Source organism: Octopus bimaculoides, unplaced genomic scaffold (assembly GCF_046866305.1).
Source record: "Octopus bimaculoides isolate indiv1 unplaced genomic scaffold, ASM4686630v1 contig79, whole genome shotgun sequence".
In the NCBI taxonomy this organism is placed as follows: domain Eukaryota; kingdom Metazoa; phylum Mollusca; class Cephalopoda; order Octopoda; family Octopodidae; genus Octopus; species Octopus bimaculoides.
Genome location: NW_028315329.1, coordinates 32,501 through 53,867, shown reverse-complemented (window position 1 = coordinate 53,867; position 21,367 = coordinate 32,501). Strand labels below are relative to the sequence as shown.

Here is a 21,367-nt window from a genome sequence, read left to right as displayed (position 1 = left end):
TAAATATGAGATGGTCATGGTTGAGGCATCTGTGGTCATAGACCTTCTCCACCGAGGCTGGCCTAGGGTTAAACAACGAAAAACCAACAGTGACACTTATAGAACAGGATGACTCCATCACCACCAGGCACCAGATAAACACACACACACACACTGACCTCCCCCACCGTGTTGTGTGTGAACAGTTTTCTGTTGCCATGGAAATGTTGACATGAATAATAACAACATGGTGGTGGTGGTGGTGGTAGTTTAGTCCCAGGTTAATCCAGTCACAGCAGACACTCCAGCTGTGACCATCTTGCCTTTCCCCTAAAATTTTGTTTATACAATGTAACTATTTCTAAAATGGGAGCCATTTCAGGGAGATTTGGCTGCTATTTCTCCCAGCTCTAGCTACCATGTAGATGCCTCCCACATTGGTCCATACATAAGAGAGGAGTAGGGTGTGATTTGAGGGAGATTTAGCTGCTATTTCTAATAATGTAGTTAGTAGTGGCGGATCTCCCTCATTGGTTTGTGGTGGAAAGTGGTGGTGGTGAAAGTAGGAGTTGCAGCTTAGGTGATAGTAGCAGTGGTTATGAAGTGAGTAGCGAGTAGGGCGGTGGCAGTGGTGGTGGTGGTGGTGGTAGTTCTGGTGGCAATTTTGTGATGGTATATGTTGCAGCACTTGTAGTGGTGTTGGTAGTGGTGACAGTGGTGGCTGAGGTGGTAGTGGTGGTGGTGGTGGTGTTGTGATATATGGGGTTTTTTTTTTTTTAGGAAGTCTTCCAGGCTGTGTGTGTATTGACTAACATGTATGTGGGAGTTAATGTCATTGCATGTCACTATACATGTATGCATGTACTGTGTGTGTATGCATGAATGCAAGATATATATAGGTATGTGTATGAATGTGTGTGTGTGTGTGTACATGTGAATGTATGAGTAACTCTATATATGTATCTGTGTATGCTTGTATGAATGCAATGTATGTATATAAGGGTGTGAGTGTGTTTGTGTATGCGTCTATGTACGTATAAATATATTTCATTAAATAATCCATGAAAGACAAAGAAAACAACATTGACACCAAACAGGGACAACACCCCACCACCACCGCCGCCACCACCACCACCAACAACAACAACAACAAAAACAACAAGGACAGTAAAAGTGTGTGTACATGTTTGCACTCAAAGTGCACCATCTGTTTGCAACTGGTGGCCACCCCAAATGCCAATGATTGTATTGTTATGGAAATCTGTGGGTGTGTGTGATTGTTTAGCCCTAGGCCAACCCTGATACGGCTGTTCAATGAACAAAGGCGTTCCAATCACGACCAACCTGTGGATTTAAAGTAAACGTACAAGGCTACATTATATCAGGTCGTTAAGAATGAAATGATCCGATTTTGAACTGAAAGTTTATTTTACTTTATCTCAACGAAAAGCAATGCAGTTAATCAAAGAATGCACCTAAATCATCAACACAATTTTGCCATTTTATCAATAACTTATTTATGCTGGGAGCAAAGAATTCTGGAAAGCAACATATAAGTATATGCATATATACACACATACATGTACATGCCTACTTATATATGTATATATATACATGCATATATTGGTACAGGGCATCAAAGAAATGTGAACAAAAAGAGAACCGAGAACATAAAAAAAACACAAACAATGAACATCGAAAGAAACAAACAGAGAAACGAAACAGGCAACATAAAGAACATTCCCTTCATCAGTTGCCCCCTGTTTTATATACTCCGCATTTCAAAGGCAGGGACCAGATGAGACTTCGTTAAAACAGTCCTTCCCGCAGAAGGTTAAAGTGGTAACAAAAACAGAACAACAAGAACAAAACAGTAAAAACAAACGGTGAGGACTGTTGAGACTTAACGAGCTTTGAGAAGAGACAGGTAAAAGCACAAGGACTTGCATGGCTTCCAATTAACAGCCAGGGACCCTGTAAATAAATACATCTTTACACAAAAATGTACATACATCCCAAAAAAAAAAACCATACGTAAATGCATATTGATATATTTGTATGTACATTTTTGTGTAAAGATGTATTTATTTACACATAGGTTTATTTATATATTCATATATGAGTGTACTTGTGAATAAGTAGGGGAGCATATTTGTGTAGATGTATCTTTTATAAAAAAATATATGTCCATATTTAGATGTATGTGTGTGTGTAAATATACATGTGTGTATATGATTGTGTATACAAGTTTATGTGAGTGTGTATGTCCACACGTGTATGTATATGTATGTATGTATATGTATATATATATGTGTGTCTGTGTATGTGTGTGTGTGTATATATATATATATATATATATATATATATATATATATAAATGTGTGTGTATATTTTGATATATATATAGATATGTGTGTGTGTGAGTGTATCTGTGTGTATGTATGTATATATGTATACTTGTGTGGGTGTGTGTACGTATGTTTGTAAGTATATATGTGTGTATATGTGTACATATCTATGTATATGTATATATAATTGTGTATGTATTTGTATAAATCCATATGTATGAGTCATTAGGTTCTGTATGTATGTACATATATCTGTATGTATGTGTGTGTATATATGTATGTATGCATGTATGTGTGTTTGTGTGTATATATATGTATGTATATGTATGTATGTATGTTTGTGTGTATATATATATATGTATATATATGTATGTATGTGTATGTGTATGTATGTATATATGAAAACACTTGAGTTCTTTTTCTTTTATATATATGTATTTGTATGTATGTATGTATGTATGTGCATGTGTGTGTTTACGTATGTGTTTGTATACATGTATGTATATGTATATGCATATCTGTTTATTCGGTTATAGGCGTAGATGTATATGTATGTGTCTATTTCTATTTATACATGTGTATATATATATATATATGTATATATGTGTGTATGGGGACATGCACACATATGGGTATATTTGTATAGGCATGGGTACGTATGTGCATATGTGTAAATGTGGACGTATGTGTGTATACGTGTGTGTGTGTATATATATATATATATATATACACATATATATGTGTATATATATGTGTGTATATGTCTTTATGTATGCATGTATGTTTTCACACAGTTATATGTATGTGTTGTCCAATTCTCTAACGGTTTTTTTCAAGTGAATCAAGTCATAACCTTATCCATCTATTGTTTTCATAATCGGTCATAATGTCTTACGTTTAAGATGGTTCCCATGCATTCCCTGAAGAGAAGGTTACAATTTTAATATCAAAGATCCCTATGGAGCACACAGGTTGTAATCCTTTGAAACATATGTAGGAATAAAGTATGCAATTATAACATGCGTTTTCTCCAATCCTTAAATTCTTAAATATACTCAAATACCCAAAATATCAAGGAGTTCCTGCCTTAAAAACAGGAACTACACCACAGTTATTTTGTGTTCTTTGCTACATTTGTTTCTATCAACCCATTTAGTCTATCCGAAGAATTTTTATTCATTAAGATAAAAGAAATACATATAATTATATATATATATATATATATATATATATATATATATATGAAAGAAGGTTTGAAAATGCACTTGTGCATAAAACAAGTCCCCCAAATTCCTAGTTTTCCCATTATACCAATGCTCAGACAACACCACTGACCAAACACGAATAAATAGGGAAAATAATCTTATTCAAAAATACAGACCACAGCTCAACATACTCTAAGATAAGCCCCCTCCCCAGGGGCACGCCCAAAACGAAGACACACAGATACGCAAAATCACACACACACCAATACAATGCAAACCTCCGACACGAACACACTTACACACATACACACACACACACACACACAATCACAGTATCTCCACACCAGAGCACAAACCCACATCCATTTCAAGAAAAAACACATGCATATATACACTTCCAATACAATTGTAGCAACCACAACCAACACCCATACACACATACGTAAACAGGTCCATGCACACACCTACACACCACTCCGGCAACCACAAACCATATTCACACACGCATATTTGCATACATATGTACACACACATACAAACACCATAGGCCTGTTCCCCAGTAAAAATGTCACACACACACAATACAATCCCAACAATCCCAACAAACACCCACAAGCACACATGCACAGAAGCATGCACACACAATGGCACACCTCCCCGACAAATACAAGCCACATAGACGCACTCACACAAACACACGCACACGTATACACACACATACTGTGCTAACAATACAAACAAAACTAATCACTCACACACACATGTACACATATACACCAGGAAACTACACAAACCATACCCACGTACACACACATACAAACGCATACCCAGTACCAACATACACGGAACACACATGCACACACATACACCTCACCTGGATAAACCCAAAGTACGAGGACACCTAATAAATACAACACACACATACATGCTCACACACACATACACCCTCATGCACACACATACAGTTGCTCCCTCACACACACACGCACCCCAAGGACAACTCAAACACAAACATACTTCGAGACACACACAAACTCACGTACACACATATAACACCCCCACCAACACACAACACAAATAAACATACGTACACATACAGACATACACATACATATGAACCATCACACACACATACGGTTGCTTACACACACACACACACACACACACCACAATGGGTATTTTTAAAACAACACACTCACTCAGACACAGAGAGAGACACACACACACTCACGTATACACACACTCCCACATTCACACAAAACACTCCCACGCACACACACAGATGCACACATACATACACACACAGACGCACACATATGTACACACCCTCACACATACATACGGTCGCGCTCTCTCTCACACACACACATCACAAGGACGATTAAAACAACACATACATACTCAGAAAAATAGATATACGCACAGTCTCACGTACACACACCTAACATCCCCACCGACACAAGAAACACACAAACACACATACACACGCACTCACGCACACACACGAACAAACACATATACACATACACACACATGCGCACACACAACACCCTAACAAATATTAATCACACACATACACACTCACACAAACGTGCACACACATACACACACCATCCTACCATAGATAAAAAACACACACATACTCATATACACATGCCACACACGCACACATACAGACATAGACATACACATACATATGAACCATCACACACATACGTTTGCTTACACACACACACACACACACACCACAAGGTATTTAAAACAACACACCCACTCAGACAGAGAGACACACACACACTCACACAAAACACTCCCACGCACACACACAGATGCACACATACATACACACACATACGCACACATACGTACACACCCTCACACATACATACGGTTGCTCTCACACACACACACACCACAAGGACCATCAAAACAACACACACACTCAGACAAAGAGATATACACAGTCTCACGTACACACACCTAACATCCCCACCGACACAAAAAACACTCAAACACACACTCATATACACATTCCACAATAAACTCTGGGACCAATAAAAACGGCACACACACACACACACACACCCACACACACGGACACAAACACACATATATACACACACACATAGAGATGTGCACAAAACCAGTCCCAAAAACCAGTGAACCATGACAGACTGTCACAGACCAACCAAAAATAAAAACATCTTCTTTAACTCTTCTTCCCTCCCACCCCAGCTAGCCAGTCATACTGTCTCTTAAGACAGTAAAACATTCCTTCAATATACACAAGAGAAAAAGGCCAGGTCAGTTCCTTCTCAATTTTATTCCATTGTCAAAGAATATGTATGAGAATATGTATATGTATTTTTCCATATGTGTATTTTCATACACTGTTTTTAACACTGTTTTTAACAATTTCACCTTAATATCAGAGAATGTGTGACAATCAGTATGTAACACTACAAAGTTCATACAAAGCTTTATACTTTAAATATATTTTATCATCAAAGAATGTATATATGCATTTTAATACTCAGACTGTTTTTTAACATTTTTTATTATTCTCAAAGACTTTTGATAAACTTTTTCTAAAAAAGTGAAACCGGTTAAGTAAATAAATATTTTTGAAAAATAAGTGCATTTTCAAACCTTCTTTCATATATATTTCCACTCGTACGGTATTCCACAACTTTACTTTATTATATATATATATATATATATATATATATATATATATATATATATATATAAATCTGTATATATACACATATATACACATAGATTTAAGTATGTACAGATACGTATGTATGTATGTATGTATACATTATTTATATTATATTATATATATATATATATATATATGTATGTATATATATAGGTGTAGGTGTGACAATGTGGTAAGAAGCTTGCTTCCCAACTACATGAGTGGATTTGGTAGATGGAAACTGAAAGAAGCCTGTCATGTGCTTGTATATATATATATATATGTGTGTTTACGTCTTCGTAACTTAGCAGTTTGGCAAAAGCAACTGATAGAATATATACCACGCTTAACACAAACATAAATACTGGGGCTAGTTCATTCGACTAAAAGTTATTCAAGGCGGTGCTCCAGCATGGCAACAGTCTAATGACTGTATCAAGTAAAAGGTGAGAAAAGTGACAGAGGGTATTGCTAGAGACAACAGTTAAAACAACTTAAAAACCTCAAAAGCTCAGTGCTTTGGTGGCTTTCGAGTTGCTTTAACTGTTGTCTCTAGCAACAGCTGATGCTGGTCACTAGCCTCACTCACTTTGGTGACTTCTATTGAATTTGGTTGTAGGTTCAAATTGCTAATAAAGCCACCCGTTTCATTTGTTCTGTGATGATATACCTCTCAGTATACGTCCTCACGGTCCTTCTTGTGACATTGAAGTTGGCCTATTTGCTATTCTGGTGAGGGTCTTTGCTATTCAGGACTTCTTCAACACCACCAGTCACCAACCCCGACCCCCGACCCCCATTCCGTGACCATCCCCTCCATGAGGAGCACCATCTTAAGGTCAGTCTTCACCACATGGTCTCCTAAGCATTTATTTGTCTCCGTCTTCAACTGTTTCCAATTGCTTTGGCCATCAGACGACTCCCCTTCTACAACTGCCCCCTCTCCTCCGTGTTCTTCACGTCTCCATAGCAACACAATCCTCTCTCTCTTGGCTCACACCATTGGACCCCTTCTATGTCCAGTGTATTTCCTTTCAGCTCCTGGTTTTCTGTGTATGCAGATTCAAGGACAATGCACATATACATACATGCATACATATATATATATATATATATATATATATATATATATATATATATATATATATATATATACACACACATACATACATACAGATATACATATGTGTGTGCATACATATGTGTATATATATATATTTAAATATACACATGCATACATAAACTCATATATGTATGTGTATATATGTGTGTATAGAGGTGTGTGTGTGTATATATATACATGTATGTATATGTATGTATATAAATGTATGTATGTATGTGTGTGTGTAGACATATTGTGTATATGTATATATATATGTACACACATATATACATATACACAATAATTCATAGATACATACACACACACATATATATATATACCCATATAGATGCACATAATATATATGTATATGTATGCACATATATATATATATATACGTATACACACACACACATATATATGTATATATATACACAGATATATGTACACATAATACACTTTTTGTCGCTGTTGCTATTAATGTTTCTGTTGTTATTGTTGTTGTTTTTTGTTGGCCATCAAAGCGATCACTAAACTGGCCAATCAGCTACACCCATCTCTCTCTCTCTCTCTCTCTCTCTCTCTCTCTCTCTCTCTCTCTCTCTCTCTCTCTCTCTCCATCTCTTTGAAAACACTATCCCAACCACTCAGTTTTTTTTCATTATACACTTACATACATACATACATACATACATATATGCACACACACACACACACAACCACATAATTCTGGGTTCAGTTCCACCACGTGCTACCTTGGGCAAGTGTTTTTTACTACAGGCTTGTGAGTGGATTTGATAGATGGAAAATGGAAGAAGCCTCCGTGTGTGTGTGTGTGTGTGTGTATGTGTGTGTACATATAAGGCAGCAAGCTGACAGAATTGTTGGTCCTGACACCAAATTGCTAAGTGCAGTTTGTCCATCTTTACATTCTGAGCTCAAATGGGAGGTGAATTTGCAGCATCTATTTAACCATGTGACATCGTTAGGATATCACAAGCATTCATATTAATGCAAACATGTAAGCATGATTTCTTCCATGTGTGTATAGACACACACATGCATAAATAACGGACAGAGTCAAGACTATTGATAAGTTTGCAAGACGCAACGAAAGTTTTAGGAAAATAAAAATAAGAAATAAGTGGAAATGTTACCGGTGAGTGTTAAATTTGAAGGCACAATAAGAAAATGACTCTCCCCAGACACAACAGAAGATGCTTCAACACACGAAATGACATAAAAAAGTCTTGCGAAACAAATCCAAAAACCGAAATATATATATATAATTATATGTATATATATATATATATATGTATATATATATATATATATATATGTATACACACATATGTATTTATTGTGTGTGTCATCATCATCATCATTTAGCGTCCATTGTCCATGCTGGTATGGGTTGGATGGTTTGACTGGGTTGGCACACTGGAAGGCTGCACCAGGCTCCTCTCTGATTTGGCATGGTTTTCTATAGCTGGATGCCCTTACATGCCAATTTGTACTGTACCAGTATCTGCCACAACTGCGGTTTTGCTCAGCTTGATGGGTCTTCTCAGTCATTGCCTCCATGAGGCCCAACACTTGAAAGGGACTCAGTCACTTTGCCTCCATGCAACCCATGTATATATATTATATATATACAACAAATCCTTTTCAGCACAATCTTCTTTGTTTGCACAAGCCCTTCTTCTAACAAGCACCAGGATTGGGATTTTCTGCTGTCGTGTGGGAGCCTGATTGGTGAAATCAACTGAAATACTTCTCTGATATTGTAATGTCCTAACATATGTGCATGGGCACCACATAAAAAGGAACCCAGTTCACTCTGTAAAGTGGCTGGCATTAGTTAGGAAGGGCATTCAGTCATAGAAACCATACAAAACAGACAGTAGAGCTGCTCTGAAGAGTGCACGGTTACATAATTGGACTGCTATCTAACAACCTATTAAGCCCCAAGTGCAAAACCGACTGGTAAGGATGGCCACAATGGATACATAGTGCTATAATACTGTACACTTCAATCAATATATATATGTATGTATATATATACACACGCTTTCCCAAGGTGCTATGCAGTGGGACTGAACTTGAAGCCATGAGATTACAAAATTAGTTTCTTTCCCACACAGCCATGTCTCTGTCTGTATGATAAATTTATTAAGTTTTCTTTTTTGTATATCACTACCTTAAGAATATAAAGGGTTGCTATTTTTAGTACAGTGCCTATAGAAGAGCTTCAAGTAGATAGTGGAGAACTGTTCCACCCCAGTCCAATATCACAGGACCATATGTTTATTGTGTCTACAGTGAATCTGTTTATGACACAGATGGGGGTTTGCCTTATTGAAATTAGCTTTAAAAAAAAAAAAAGGGGTGGGGTTTTTCTATCAAAGTATTCTGTTTCCCTATTTTTATTCACAACCCATGGGTGATTTATCTGAAACTCATCTTTTCACCCTCCTTCAAAACTTTTTTTCACAACAAATCCAGATACAATTGTAATCTACTCCATTTGTAAAGAATTTTATCTTCAAATATTCATGTTTGTTGCATGCAGCTATGAGGAAACAAAGTTACGGTGTTGGGGTACACTTCTGTTGGACATTAATACAACCTTGAAACGTGTATCTCACAGTGAATTAAGACTGAATTGTGAAGTTGAAATCTTCAATTATAAAAGCCTCTTGAAAAGCACATGATAATTAAAATACATTAAAAGAGACCGACAGAAGTACTAGGCTTGCAAAGAATAAGTCCCGGGGTCCATTTCTTTGACTAAATGGTGGTGCTCCAGCGTGGCCACAATCAAAATGATTGAAACAAGTAAAAGAATATATTGCTAAGGCATTGAGATCCAAATAACCTGGTGTGAAACTGATTATACACCAGAATGACACATTAGTCAAGTAGGGAGCAGTAATAAGAAAAGGAATGACAAAGGAAGGAGCAATCATCCTAGAAAGTTCAGAAGATGATCGTTTATTCCTTTCTCATCTCTTCTCTTCTACATACATATATATATATATATATATATATATATATATATATGTTTGTATGTCTGTGTTTGTCCCCCACACCATCGCTTGACAACCGATGCACACATTTACGTCCCCGTAACTTAGCGATTCGGCAAAAAGAGATCGATAGAATAAGTACTAGGCTTACAAAGAATAAGTCCTGGGGTCGATTTGATTCGACTAAAGGCGGTGCCCCAGCATGGCCGCAGTCAAATGACTGAAACAAGTAAAAGAGTAAAAGAGTAAAAGAATACATGTACACACACACACACACACACACACACACACACACACACATGCACAAACACACATATAGCTACAGACACATGCAAATTTAGGGATTGGAACAGGTACAAATCCCAGTAACATATGTCTCCCAGCTAGCAGAACCTTATTCTCTTGCAAGTTAATTTGAGATATTTTGACAACAATGTAACCTTCATTTAACTAAGGTGTATTCACCCTTATCAGTAGCTAGTGGAGTACCCCTCGTTAGGCTAATTACTATTTCTGAGGTTCTGCTGGTGATTTTATCTCCTCTGTTCCCTAATTTTCGAAAACATTTACAATAAACCACTAATGTTCTTCAAAGTTGCTTTTTATACTTTCTACTATGGACTGCTTGAAGCTTACTCACTTCCTACACCTTGATCCTGAGATCTTGCACTTAAATATATACACATATATATATTTACATATATCAATATCTCTCTATCTATCAATCTAATACAACAGCAAGACTCATCGGCAAGACTCCCATCGGCACCGACTATTTAAGCAGGAGAATTAAGACATTCGCTCTCTTTCTTCTTTCCCATTTCCTCTCACGCTTTTACATAGTGTTGGTGTATTTGTTGATTGTGTGAGGAGGGGTCGACTGTCTTGTGCTTTCTCTCCGCCTTAAGCAGGATCAGCAATGCCAACAGTAAGGAACATGTTCTATTCAGACCTTAGGGGGTCCAAATTGTCCTGTTCGGATGGACAAGTGTTTAAGGAAGAAGAAAGATTTGCTGAAGTGACAGAAGTCACAAAAAAGGAGGTGGACCTGACAAACATGGAGAAATATGAGGAGATGGCACGTAGGATCGGTGGTGATGCTAAGTTGTCCCTACTCCAGAAAGTATTGGAAAATATGGGTAAGAAAACAGTAAATATATAAGGTGTACTCAGTGGAAGAAAGGAAAATTGAAAATGTTGAGGCAGAGGAAGCAGATTTGCAACAATTGTGGTTCAAGAAGGCAGGAAAAGCAAAAGAATATGCTGTAACCACAGTAACCTACATATCTTGGAAGAAGGACTTCCAGGATTAGGGTGGAGAGAATCCCACCAGAAACAGATGTGGCTTGGGTTGTGGCGGCTGTTCTTCTCGGAAGTAAAGAAGAAATAGCCGTCCTGCAGGCCACGAAAACAGAAAATTTTGTATGGAAAGAGCAAACATTGGACCTGATCATATTGGGTATTGGCAGAACCACTGAAAATATGGTGGAAACGGTGACCATTGGAGACGTAGTGTTCAGAGTGGGGGTGGAGGGCAGAACCCCTCGTTGCTTTAAATGTGGCTAAAAAAGGCCTCTGCAGAAGCAAAGAAGTCAGGAAGAAGTTAGAAAGGGGCCGGAGAAGGTGCAACAGGAAGAAAAGAGAAACAAAGAACAGTGGATGGTAGCTGAAGGAAGAGGAAGAAAGGACAGATTGAATTAGAACCCCAAGCCATACACCCCGCCCCACCCCACCTTCTCAGACACCCCCTCCGATACAAAGCAAGAGAAAAAAAACAAATACAAAAAAACACAAGGCTCAACAGGCTCCCCCCCCCTCCCACTGGAAATTGTTTCGCGCGTGTTTGAAAGGCGTAGACCAGGAAGGGATCCAGAAGAGAACAAAATGGAGAACTGCAAGATTTGTGCATGTCGATGGATGGACAAAACACTCAGGTGTCCGAAAGCCAAAAAAACGACGAAATATTGAGATTGAGGAGGGGTTATAAGTGTTGGAAGGTGAAATGTGATTTAAAGACGATATCAGACAATATAAAGTACGACGAACTGACCCAGAGATACTCCACAGCCATTACAAGCCTTCAATTCCATTACAACTTTCTCTCTCTCTCTCTCGAGCTATAGAAAGACGAATACACACGTTATATACCTACAGACATCTATATAAACACACATGTAATAATAAAGTGACACGTTTCCGAAGAAACCTTTCACTAAAAAACACATTTTCGAAGGTGAGGGGCCTTACCTTGTTCGAAAATGTCTGCGATTCAGCAGAAGACATCAGCTGTGAAATGGTTTTGGCTTCTTTTGCAAGAATTTTTCAGCGAATAACTTGTATTTTTCGATTTTCTGGAGATAGAAGGACAGAATAAAGGTGAATTTTGTGGTTTATGCTTTGTCGGGTGTTGAACGAGAGAAATGTTTGAAATTTACCCCTTTTTTTTCCCACACATTCCAATTCACCGCCGTTAATTGGCGAACACACCTGCTATCGCGCACGCGCACGCGAGTCGTGACTAGTCGATCCTACAATAACAATCTATTGCCAATGCATGTATGCACAAAACATGCAGGACGGTTTGTTTTGGGTTTTTTGAACAAAGTAAATAAAACACATTGTAAACAAAACGCAAACACCCTCATACATGTTTTGTGCGTGGCGCACGCGCGCTAGGTAGTCGTAGGATCCACTAGTCACGTCTCGCATGCGCGGATGCGCGCCCTGGATCCAATCTTCTTGAATCGTACCTTGATATTATGTTTTCATTTCAAAATAAAACCAACAAAAATAATCTCCCATAATCTTTACCTCCGCTGATTTTTACATGCCCCGATGACCGATCTAAGAAATTTGGGGAACGATTTACCGTCTGGTGAATGGAACCGAGTATATTCAGATTCCAATAGCTTGCCAAATTGTCAGTCATAAATTTTCTGCAAGAACGTTTTGTCTGATAACATTCTCCAACATCTCTGCACTCCTATCGAGTAGACGTTGAAGAAATCCTTTTTCTGGTTGTGGTGTCATAACATCCAACAACCCAAGTTTTGCGACACAAGTGAGATCGCTGCCAGTGCCCCTGGACTGGCTCTTGTGCGGGTGGCACATAAAAGACACCATTTTGAGCGTGGCCGTTGCCAGTACCGCCTGACTGGCCTTCGTGCGGGTGACACGTAAAAGCACCTAATACACTCTCTGAGTGGTTGGCTTAAGAAAGGGCATCCAGCTGTAGAAACTCTGCCAAATTAGATTGGAGCTTGGTGTTGCCATCCGGTTTCACCAGTCCTCAGTCAAATCGTCCAACCCATGCCAGCATGGAAAGCGGACGTTAAACGATGATGATGATGATGATGATTGAATGTGTGCAAGCAGACGGTTTTTTCATTGGCAATATGTTTTGTTTTCAGATAATCTATAATGTTCTCTGGTGCAAAGTACAATAAAAGTTGCAATCTGGGTGCACTCAATGTAAAATAAATTCGGAAAAATAGCAACAACTGCTTCTTTTTAAAGGGTACAAATATTGGGAAGAAGATGATGATGAGTGTTGCTGATGTGATGTTCACACACACACACACACACACACACACACACACACACGTAGATAAACCTAGACGAAGTCCCAGTTTGGAAGTATGTTTAAAGCTTTTAGAAGACGTATGACGGAGAATTATTCAATATCGTGTTTGCTTCTATAAGAATCGCTTACTTTAAAGCGAAAAAACAAGACCAACGTATACAACAGGTGTGTAGAACCTGCTGTTTCGCTTGTTTTAGCCGTTCATAAGTGATCTATAAGTAAACATTTCATACAACGACCATGACGATGTCACCTTTTCTATCCAAGTATCGACCTTCAAAGGCATCCATCATCACCTTCATTCACTCTATCTCTCGGCCTTTCTCTCTCTCATACGTGCGCGCACCGACACAAAAGCCTAATTTTGCTCTAACATCATGGTTCTATGCAACTGTTGCAATATCACTCTTTATGAAGGAGTTCTTCCGTTTCCATTACATTTTTACTGGAACACGGTATCCTGCCGTTTACCCACATTTGTCTTCCTCGAATCACACCCTACTCTCTTATCTATGTATATATGTATGTATGATCCAATGGAGACCTCTACATAATAGCCAGACCTGGTAGAAATAGCACCCAAATCTCCCTCAAATCGCACCTTACTGTTTTACCTATGTACACATGTATATACTAGCTGGGGCGTACACTGTAATTCCTGGGGAAGCAGGGCTTATCCCTTGGTTCCGTTCTCATAATTGTTTCGCTAATCCAGTAACAACAATACAAAGTATGTAGCCCTTAAAACGGTTTCTGTGCATTTACAGAGAATACTGAAGTGTCTTACACAGGATCTTGTTGTTAGGAATTCCTAATAAGTTATGAATACCCAAATTGTGAAGTCAGTCATGTAATACCATGAAATTAGTTACCCGATAGTAAGAGTTCACATAAAGTAGCGCCGAAAAGGGCTGTAATACGTTCCCAGAGTATATAGAACATAGGGGAAAATACTAATAAGGTATGTATACTAAAATCATGAAGCATGTTACGTAATAACAGGCTAATCAGATATGAGATAATAACAAGTCAAAGTAAATAATTGTGAAAAATGCTTTTGTGTGTTCCCAGAGAATATTACCCTCAGCAGCGCTAATGTTGGTATATTCGTGAATAAGTCACTAACCGAAATAAGGGGATCTCTTGTTTAGGAAAATACTATTTACTCGTTTAAGCGATACCCTACTGATTTTACCCTTTTTACACCTGTTACCTCTTTTTTCTCTTAATATTTTTCTCGTTTTGTTTTTCTTTTTTCTCTCCTACCCTTAACCCCAACAGCTGTAGGATGCAGCCCCACCCACAACAAGGTTACATTACAAGAGTGGATGGACCCTATCGACTGTGACATGGAGGTGCAGACGGTGTGTAGCCAGCTGATAGCCCGACAGACACAACTCCAGTGAGTATCTTTACTTTGTAAAGAGGGAGGGGTTGATCAGAGAAAGACAGGGCAGAGCCCGAGGCCCTTTCCATTGTCACCAAGACAGGTGGCAGTGGAAGAGAAACAGCAAGGTATCAACTGACCCTAATAGCCCTTGCCCAAATATTTGCAATGCCATCTACAACATAGGCCTTTGTTGTGTATGAACATGGTTACAGCATCAGCGGTGGCTCTCCCGGAACAGCTGTCAACACAAAACTATTATAGAACGTTTTATATTTTATTCTTTTTCTTCTTTCAGTCATTTGACTCCACCCAAGCTGGAGCACTGCCTTGGAGAATTTTTAGTTGAATCAAATTGACCTCAACACTTGTTTTTTGTTCTTGTAAACCTGGTATATATATATATATATATATATATATATATATATATATATATATATATATATATATATATATATATATATATATATATTTCGTTTTTGGATACATATATATATTATATGTGTGTGTGTGTATACACACATATTTAATTCACAATATATAACCCCAAATTAAACGTATTCCAAACGAAAAGGACCAACAAAGACAATTAAGGGAGAAACTAACACTTGGAAAACATGAAGACAGAAATAGAACTGCTTAAGCTTAGAGCGCTGAGCAATGAAGAAAAATTGAAGAACATAGATGAGGAAATCTACAACGAATTAAAGAAACATTGAGATGGTCAACGCTTGGAAAGTGTCTTTAAACTGCGGCAAACAACTTGTGAAGCTGAAGAAACAAACTCGCTACAAGGCTGGCAAAGACAAAGCAATTTGTTTATTAACTACGAAACACAGTTCATCGTAGAATAGGCATCGGATAAGCCCTTGCTGAAGGAAAATAAAGCAAAAACATACACAGAAATGAACCCAGGCTTATCGAACACAAACCAGAGACGGACAAGGGGAGGCAACTCCACCGACATTACATCCCCCAAATAACTTAAACAATCAGAAAATCTGGACGGAATCTTCATGGCATTCAAGTAATCCTGTGGAGCTCCTAGAAAAGCTCCTTAATGCATCGTTCTACAAAACACATAGAATATATAGGAGAAGAGAAAACAACAAGGAGTGTATATTTATTTCTCAGTCTATAGAATAATATAAATTATTTACATGCTTTTAAGTTAGAAAATAATTTGTCAAGATATTGGAATTTTGTTATTAAATAAAATTTCATCAAACTGTTTCTGTCATTTATGACTTTGTGTGTGTGTGTGTGTGTGTGTGTGTGTAGAAAGGTTTATGTTCTTTGTTTTTTTTTGGTTTTTGGCACGTAATTCATTGTTTTTTATTTTCTATATTAATTTTATTTTCTATATTAATTATGTGTCCATATTGTAGAAAGAACTTTTTCCTATCTCCTCCAGTGGTGAAATGATTAAAGAACACTATTTATGGAAGATAGAGCTTTCTTGCACAGCTAAAAAGACCCAAGATTAGTTGGAAGAGAATGGCCTTAAAAATCTTCCATGGCTAAGCCAGTTACCAGATATGAACCCTACTGAACACCTCTGAGGCATGATGGACAAGACACTTCCTAAAAATAAAAAGAAAGCATCTCTAAAGCCAGATCTTTTGATATTACTGCATGAAACTTGGCAAGAAAATCCTTAAGAAAATATTCATGTAGCCTAGTCACCTGTATTGTTAAAGCTGTTAGATCAGGTCATGAAAGTTACGGAGAGGGTCATAGACCAACTAATTAGGGAGCGAATCAATTTAGATGAGATACAGTTTGGTTCCGTGCCAGGTAATAGCACCAGTGATGCCATATTTCTCGTAAGACAGCTGCAGGAGAAATACCTAACCAAGGATAAACCTCTGTACCTGGCTTTCGTTGACATGGTGAAAGCCTTTGACAGGGTCCCCCGATCCCTTATCTGGTGGTCAATGAGGAAACTTGGGATAGAAGAATGGTTAGTGAGAGCTGTGCGAGCCATGTACAGAGATGCTGCCAGTAAGGTGAGGTTGGAAATGAGTACAGCAATGAATTCAGGGTAGAGATAGGGGTCCACCAAGGTTCCGTCCTCAGCCCCCTCCTATTTACCATAGTCCTCCAGGCGATCACAGAGGAATTCAAGACAGGTTGCCCCTGGGAGTTCCTCTATGCTGATGACCTTGCACTAATTGCGGAGTCACTATCAGAACTAGAGGAGAAGTTTCAGGTGTGGAAGCAAGGACTAGAATCGAAGGGCTTTAGAGTCAACCTAGCTAAAACCAAAACCCTAATAAGTAGGAAGGTAGAGAAAACAAAAACCCCTTCAGGTAGATGGCCCTGCTCAGTATGTAGAAAAGGAGTAGGTAGTAACTCTATAAGATGTACCCGGTGCAAGCTATGGACACATAAGAGGTGCAGCAATATCAAAGGCAGGTTAACTAGCAAGTTAGTTTTTGTATGTGGCAGATGTTCAGGTGCAATAAACACTGTAAACAAACAGGAAACAACTTCTATCTCATTCCAGGGTGAAAAACTAGAGGTAGTCGATAGCTTCTGCTATCTGGGTGACCAAGTTAGTAGTAGGAATGGGTGCGCTGAAAGTGTAGCTGCTAGAATAAGAATTGCCTGGGCAAAGTTTAGAGAGCCCTTACCTCTGCTGGCGACAAAGGGACTCTCACTCAGAGTAAAAGGCACACTGTATGACGCATGTGTACGAACAACCATGCTACATGGCAGTGAAACATGGGCTGAGGACATGCGTAAGCTCACAAGGAATGAAGCCAGTATGCTCCGTTGGATGTGTAATGTCAGTGTGCATACCCGTCAGAGTGTAAGTATTTTGAGAGAGAAGCTGAACATAAGAAGCATCAGTTGTGGTGTGCAAGAGAGACGATTGCGCTGGTATGGACATGTGGTGAGGATGGATGAGGATAGCTGTGTGAAAAGGTTCCACACCCTAACAGTTGAGGGAATCCGTGTTAGAGGAAGACCTAGGCTGAGGTGGTGAGGCAAGACCTTCGAACATTGGGCCTCAGCGAGGCGATGACTACTGACCGAGACCTTTGGAAATGTGCTGTGCATGAGAAGACCCGGCAAGCCAAGTGAGATCGCTGCCAGTGCCCCTGGTTTGGCTCTTGTGCAGGTGGCACGTAAGATGCAACATTTTGAGCGTAGCCGTTGCCAGTACCGCCTGATTGGCCATCATAGGATTTTCGGGCGAGATCGTTGCCAGGGTCCCTTGAATGGCTCTTGTGCAGGTGGCACGTAAGATGCACCATTTTGAGCGTGGCCGTTGCCAGTACCGCCTGACTGGCCTTCATGCAGGTTACATGTAAAAGCACCCACTACGCTCTCTGAGTGGTTGGCGTTAGGAAGGGTATCCAGCTGTAGAAACTTTGCCAAATTAGATTGGAGCCTGGTGTTGCCATCCGGTTTTACCAGTCCTCAGTCAAATCGTCCAACCCATGCTAGCATGGAAAGCGGATGTTAAACGATGATGATGATGATGATGTATGAGCCAATGAATGAGGCCTCTACATGGTAGCTAGACCTTCTAGAAATAGCAGCCAAATCTCCCTCAAATCATACCCTACTCTCTTATCTATGTATACATGTATGAGCCAATGAGGGGGGCCTCAACATGGTAGCTGGACCTGCTAGAAATAGCAGCCAAATCTCCCTCAAATCATACCCTACTCTCTTATCTATGTATATATGTATGAGCCAATGAGGGAGACCTCTACATGGTAGCTAGACCTGCTAGAAATAGCAACCAAATCTCCTTCAAATCACGCCTTACTCTCTTATATATGTATATATGTATGTATTGGGATTGTACCAATCTGCCAGAAGGGAAGCTAGGCGACAGGTTTATTTAGCCAGAGGGGAAGCAGATAAGAAAAGATTTGCCAATGTTCTGCGCCGTGAGGACCAAAGACTCGAGGTATTTCGTGTTGCAAGACAGTGTAGGAGAGAAAATAGTGATGTCGTAGGAGAGAAATGTGTTCGCATGGATGATGGTACGCTTGCACTAAATGAGGCTGCAAAGAAAGAGGTCTGGAGATGCCACTACGATAGATTGCTTAATAAAGAGAATGAATGGGAGGAAGAGAGCCTGCCGTATGTCGACCCAACAGAGGGACCAGCTATCCGAGTTGATAGTACCAGGGTAGATAAAGCAATTAAGAGTATGAAGACGGGGAAAGCCCCAGGCCCATCACGAATCACTGCAGAGATGCTCAAAATATCTGGCAGTGTTGGCTACAGCCTAGTCACCCGTATTACGAACCAGGTGTTACACGAAGGAGTCATACCCAATGACTGGTGTAGCAGCACCATAGTCAACTGCTACAAAGTTAAAGGTGACGCTTTAGATACAAATAACTACAGAGGCATCAAGCTGTTAGATCAGGTTATGAAAGTTACGGAGAGGGTCATAGCCCAACTAATTAGGGAGCGAATCAATTTAGATGAGATGCAGTTTGGGTTTGTGCCAGTTAAAAGCACCACTGATGCCATATTTCTAGTAAGACAGCTGCAGGAGAAATACCTAACCAAGGATAAACCTCTGTACCTGGCTTCCGTTGACATGGAGAAAGCCTTTGACAGGGTCCCCTGATCCTTTATCTGGTGGTCAATGAGGAAACTTGGGATAGAAGAATGGTTAGTGAGAGCTGTGCGAGCCATGTACAGAGATGCTGCCAGTAAGGTGAGGGTTGGAAATGAGTACAGTAATGAATTCCAGGTAGAGGTAGGGGTCCACCAAGGTTCCGTACTCAGCCCCCTCCTATTTATCATAGTCCTCCAGGCGATCACAGAGGAATTCAAGACAGGTTGCCCCTGGGAGTTCCTCTATGCTGATGACCTTGCACTAATTGTGGAGTCACAATCAGAACTAGAGAAGTTTCAGGTGTGGAAGCAAGGACTAGAATCGATGGGCTTTAGAGTCAACCTAGCTAAAACCAAAATCCTAATAAGTAGGAAGGTAGAGAAAACACAAACCCCTTCAGGTAGATGGCCCTGGTCAGTATGTAGAAAAGGAGTAGGTATTAACTCTATAAGATGTACCCGGTGCAAGCTATGGACACATAGGTGGTGCAGAAATATCAAAGGCAGGTTAACTAGCAAGTTAGTTTTTGTATGTGGCAGATGTTCAGGTGCAATAAACACTGTAAACAAACAGGAAACAACTTCTATCTCATTCCAGGGTGAAAAACTAGAGGTAGTCGATAGCTTCCGCTATCTGGGTGACCAAGTTAGTAGTTTTGGGTGGGTGCGCTGAAAGTGTAGCTGCTAGAATAAGAATAGCCTGGGCAAAGTTTAGAGAGCCCTTACCTCTGCTGGCGACAAAGGGACTCTCACTCAGAGTAAAAGGCACACTGTATGAAGCATGTGTACGAACAACCATGCTACATGGCAGTGAAACATGGGCTGTGACTGCTGAGGACATGCGTAAGCTCACAAGGAATGAAGCCCGTATGCTCCGTTGGATGTGTAATGTCAGTGTGCATACCCATCAGAGTGTAAGTATTTTGAGAGAAAAGCTGAACATAAGAAGCATCAGTTGTGGTGTGCAAGAGAGACGATTGCGCTGGTATGGACATGTGGTGAGGATGGATGAGGATAGCTGCATGAAAAGGTTCCACACCCTAACAGATGAGGGAATCCGTGGAAGAGGAAGACCTGGGCTGAGGTGGTGAGGCAAGACCTTCGAACATTGGGCCTCAGCGAGGCGATGTCTACTGACCGAGACCTTTGGAAATGTGCTGTGCGTGAGAAGACCCGGCAAGCCAAGTAAGATCGTTGCCAGTGCCCCTGGTTTGGCTCTTGTGCAGGTGGCACATAAGATGCACCATTTTAAGCGTGGCCGTTGCCAGTACCGCCTGACTGGCCTTCATGCGGGTTACACGTAAAATCACGCACTACACTCTCTGAGTGGTTGGCGTTAGGAAGGGCATGCAGCTGTAGAAACTTTGCCAAATTAGATTGGAGCCTGGTGTTGCCATCCGGTTTTACCAGTCCTCAGTCAAATAGTCCAACCCATGC

At 39.7% G+C, this 21,367-nt stretch overlaps 2 long non-coding RNA genes across 9 annotated transcripts in view; one reads left to right on the top strand and one right to left on the bottom strand.

Annotated features, from left to right (window-relative positions):
• Positions 1-21,367, bottom strand: part of LOC149129284 (uncharacterized) — a 125,172-nt gene that overhangs the window by 77,934 nt on the left and 25,871 nt on the right. For 2 of the 4 annotated variants that reach the window (XR_016240116.1, XR_016240117.1), the window contains exon 2: positions 12,615-12,718. This is a non-coding gene — a long non-coding RNA (uncharacterized LOC149129284). Of the gene's footprint in view, positions 1-12,614; positions 12,719-12,802; positions 13,097-21,367 lie in introns of those variants that run through there. The other 2 variants (XR_016240115.1, XR_016240114.1) reach the window with 2 other exon arrangements.
• The window catches only part of LOC149129285 (uncharacterized), a 27,829-nt gene continuing 7,620 nt past the window's right edge, over positions 1,159-21,367 (top strand). Inside the window, exons 1-2 of one of the 5 annotated variants that reach the window (XR_016240097.1) lie at positions 1,159-1,865; positions 15,232-15,352. This is a non-coding gene — a long non-coding RNA (uncharacterized LOC149129285). Of the gene's footprint in view, positions 1,907-4,428; positions 5,836-13,966; positions 14,116-14,532; positions 14,912-15,231; positions 15,353-21,367 lie in introns of those variants that run through there. The other 4 variants (XR_016240096.1, XR_016240098.1, XR_016240099.1 and 1 more) reach the window with 4 other exon arrangements.